The following is a 5,198-nucleotide window of genomic DNA, read 5'->3' on the forward strand; positions in this document are numbered from 1 at the left end:
TATTTAATATTTTTTTTTTTTGTCTATGTAAAGTTGGGAGGAACACGGGTCAAAAAAATTTCATTACGGTAATGATGCTTCATTGTTATTTGTATATGACAATAAAACTTGAAACTTGAGGAATAGAATAGCCGGTGACAGCCTGTCCTTGACACATTTCCAAGAGGAGGTTAATCCCCTCATTATTTTCTGTTTCATCCAGATTTAAGGGAAGGTTAAACGGTTTGTTTTCTATCTCACACATTTCCAAGGGGAAGTTAATACCACCATTGTTTTCTTAAATATAGAAAGAATGAGCGCCAATGCTCCTAAAATGGCTGCTGGAGCAATTCTTGTTTGGGAAAAATAAAGAAGATTCATGGAAATAAACGTCCATTTAAACTCAAATTTTTCGAGTTTTAACAATACATAAAATGAAAACTTAAGGATTGTCGAATGTAAACTAGTACAAATGATTCAAGCATTATCATGCCATTTTATAAATAAGACAATGATCAAGTTTAATTCAAATTTATACCATGTCGAGTTTATATGACTTTCAAGGCCAGAAAAAAACTTTAGCAAATTGTCCCCTTAATATTTTATAAATGCTTAGTGACCACAAAGTACAGTGACACGTGGTTATTTTGTCTTAGCAACAAAATGCAAGAAAAATCCTTGCCATAGTGCCAACCAATTTTCACGTTTGTGCTTACTAGTGGCATAAAGTAGTTTACCTAGGAGTACTAGAATACAAGAACAACCTGTGCTTTCTAAATGTGCCTGACTCTAAATACATAACACATTTTTCATAGTAGAGTCATACAGTACTCTGCAAAAGTTTTATGGACTTAAGTTGTTTAAACTTTCTAACGGTTTTTCCCGGTTTACTACACTCTAATGCCATTATTTATTAAAGGGGTTGATCACCTTTAAATTAAGTTTTAGTTTTTTGTTTTTTTATTATTTGTGGTTTATGAATTCTTAAGCTTTTTATTCAGCTCCGGTTTGGAATTTTAGCTATATGGTTGCAAAAAATTGTAGATGTGGGTCTGAAAAGAGAAATATTAAAAAGTAACAATTGAGATTGAAGCCTCACAGAACAATATTTTTTTGCTGCCAGGGTAGGGAAAGCTAGAAAGAGACGGGTAAAAAAAAAAAAAACAAAGTTGCTGGCCATTCTATAACATACTAATGGGCTTATTTATCAATTTTGTGAATTTGAGAGTATTTTCTAAGTCAAATAAACTCAAAATGCAAAAAGGTTTGAATACTTTCTTATTTATTAATATGGAGAACTTACTCAAATACTTTGTGAATTTGTGAGTTTACAAACTCGAAAAAAATGTAAAGTTTGGAAATCTTGAATCGAAAATATGGCTTAACTTTGCCAAAGACAACTCCCATTGACTTCTATATAAACTTGCAAGTTTTTAGATGTGAAGTGTTATATTTGAGTTTTTTTTCCCATATATATATATATATATATATATATATATATGACATTAGAGTTTTGAATTTTGCAAGTTATAGCACTAAAAATTCATTCAGTCATGAAAAAAAAAATCAAACTAGAATTACAATCAGTGTGGCTTTAGGAAGGATAGGTCATCTCGGACAAATTTGATTACTTTTTATAATGAGGTTAGTAATAAGTTGGACAATGGGGTTGGAGTAGTAGAGCCTTTAGAGGAAAGTCCATAAAGGAACGCCCATCCTTCCTAAAGGAAAACCGCATCTGCTATAAGTGCTGCTCATCAACTTCTCACCTTGCCAAGGACTGTAAGGTCAGTGTAAAATGCACAGAATGTGACGGCAAACACCACAGTACAGCTTTGCACCCTGGGCCAGCCCCGTGGACATTACCTCATAACAAAAGTGCTAGCGAGCATGGCGGGGAGGAAGGTGACACTGCTACAACTACACCAGAGGTTACTTCATAATGTACAGAAGTCTGCAAAGGAGTCGTAGGTGGCAGATACTGTTCTAAAATGTGCTTGGTCCAAGTAGGACCAACCCAACCCCGGAAACCCATTATCCAGAAAGTTCCAAATTACGGAAAGGCCATCTCCCATAGACTGCATTGTAAGCAAATAATTCTAATTTTTAAAAATGATTTCCTTTTTCTCTGTAGTAATAAAACAGTACCTTGTACTGGATCCCAACTAAGATATTATTAATCCTTATTGGAGGCAAAACAATCCTATTAGGTTTATTCAATATTTAAATGATTTTTAGCAGACTTAAGTTATGGAGATCCAAATTACGGAAAGATCCCTTATCCGGAAAACCCCAGGTCTCAAGCATTCTGAATAACAGGTCCTTTACCTGTATACCCGACAGGCCAAAGGGATAAAGCTATTAGACTTTATGCAATCATGGACAATCAGAGCAATGAATCTCTAGCCTGTCCAGCTTTCTTTGATTTATTTAATGTTAAGGGCCCAAGCATTCCTTACTCCCTAAAGACTTGTGCAGGAGTTATTGAGACAGCAGAGAGAAAAGCATCTGGCTTCCAAGTAGTTGTAGTTCAAAGCAAGACTGATACAAGGTTAAGCCACAAATATTGTGACTGGCAATAGCATTTATTAAGGTGCAGGGAGCTGCAGTGTCAGTTTACTCCTGCACAGCAAATATTATCTATACAGATCTAGCAGTAGAGTAATATAACATATAATAAACAATATTGCAATCTAAGAAATAAAACAATTATAAGGGTTTGAACTTGCAACCTCTCTACTTAATATAAACATAACTTATAATAACTATACCCCTCTTTTGTGTTTACTTCTTGTAAAGCACTACGTGCAATTTTGGTGCAATATAAACAAAAATATACAACTTACTCACTGAGCTACAAGAGCATATGTATGGTATGGGTTTTATTTTAATGTATAACAGTGCATACTGACACATATATATGCACGATATGAGGAACCAGAGAAGGCATACTGGCGTTTCTCCTATAGTTATTAACTAGATAATCATTTTCACCAGTAATTCAAAGGCTGCATCCAAATGAACATTACATTTCTGCACATTTAAATAATCTGAGACTGTCTGTACACTGTTGTAGTCTCCAGAGCATTCCAGCAAACATATTCACAAATGTGACTGTGCTGGGCTTCACAATGTGTATTGAGTGACTAAGCTCACTAGGGACATCTAGTCTATTGGTGATCTTTTCACTGCTGCTTTGGTTAACTAAATGAGTTATCTTGTGATATCACAACTGGTTGCAACCAGACACCTTATGAGCTGGATCTACATCTGTATATTGCAATTTTGAAATTAACTTTCTGACTGAAAATATACTCTACAACTTGTAAATTCAAATTTTCTGTAAAACACCACACCAGAAATTGCTATTGATGAGGACGTCATGCCGCATATTAGGGGTCATTCTACTTGTGTTACTGGGTCTAAGTTTTAAACAAAATATTGCCACAAAAATATTGGTAGCAAAAAAAAAAAAAAAACCACAGTGTTGAAGTTGGTTTCTTATTCTTGCACTGAAGTTGTTTTTTTATTCAGTCAGTTTTAAAGAAATACATGACCTTATGCCACAGATATAAAAGTTCATATTCGTTGCCAGAGATGCCCTTCATACACTACAGTTTGTTCCAGCCTGGCCCAAAACAGTTCTGGGCAGTAAAACTGCCACCAAAAGGACAACAGATTCTTACTCGGTACAATGAAAGTAACGAATGATTTAAAGGGTTAAATGACCTTACACCACTGATTTCAACCAATATATTTGCAGGCACAAGTGCCAGCATTATATCCACCCTGTTCTGGCCTGACCCGATAAGGTTCATCCATGCAATTCTGCCTATTTGAATACGTAACTGTGGTGCTGAAGAGGTTAAATGACCTTGGGCCACTGATTTTAACAGATATATGTATAGGCAGGGGTGCCCTGTATTGTATGCAACCTTTTCTAGCTTGACTTGAAAAGGTTCTGGGTAGGAAAAGTGGCATCAAAGTGGGCATCCATGGAATTCTGCCTATTTGAATAGGGGTTAAATGACCCTTGGTCCACTGATTTAAACCCATATGTTTGTAGGCAGGGGTGCCCTGCATGGTCAAGCCAGAACACGTTGCATACAATGCGGGGCATCCCTGCCTATAAATATATGGGTTGAAATCAGTGGCCCAAAGTAATTTACCCCCTTTAACAACCCTGTTACTTATTCAGTTATATGAGGCCTATTCATCAATGTATGAATCCGAATCACGAAATACGATCATTTCTGATGATCGATAATGTCACGAAAATTATTTTCGTTTGAATACAAAAAAATTCGTACTTATGATCTGAAAGTTCCGAAGTTCATATTGAAATGATCATTTGCAAATGGCGATCCGATAGTCACAAAAATTTTCGTATCCGAATGATCGTAAAGGGCGAAAAAACCTTTCTGACTTTAAACCTTCTGTGCATGATTTTGGAAGCCTCCCATAGGACTCAGTGGCACTCTGCAGCTCCAACCTGGCCCAAGGAAAGTCTCCCATAGGGCTCAATGGCACTCTGCAGCTCCAACCTGGCCCAAGGAAAGTCACAATACTGAAGCTTGAATTAATTTTGAAAATTCCGTACTCGTTGCGACAAATGCGATTTTGTTGCGCAAAGTGTGAAAAAGGCCCGTGAATCGTAACCAATCATACATTAATGAACAGGCCCCAATGTGTTGAAATCAGTGGCCCAAGGTCATTTAAGCCCTTTAAATGCGGGGCACCTTAACCTATAAATATAAGGGATGAAATCAGTGACCCAATTATTCAAATTGCAGAATTCCAGAAATGGCCACTTTGATTACACTTTTCAGGTCAGACCAGAACTGGGTGCAAATAACAAATAATGCGAGGCACCTGTCTACAAATATTTGGTTGGAAATCAGTGGCCCAAGGTCAATTAAACCTTTTAAATTCATCGGACTGAATACGAAGCTATTGCTGTAGTTTGTGTAGGGCACCTCTGACCATGAATAGGAACTTTTAAATCCGTGGACCAAGGTCATTTATTTCTTTAAAACAGCAGTTACTTATTCACTGAATAGGAAACAAACTTCAGTGCACAAATAAATAAGAAACCAATGTCAGCGTCGTAAAATGAAAAACAACATTTTCATAAAATAAGTACTGCCTCAATAAAGAGTTAATCTAATAATGCAGCCAAAAGGGGAGGGTGGGAGAACACATGGTAACACGATACTTTG

This window comes from Xenopus tropicalis, chromosome 9 (assembly GCF_000004195.4).
Source record: "Xenopus tropicalis strain Nigerian chromosome 9, UCB_Xtro_10.0, whole genome shotgun sequence".
NCBI lineage: Eukaryota > Metazoa > Chordata > Amphibia > Anura > Pipidae > Xenopus > Xenopus tropicalis.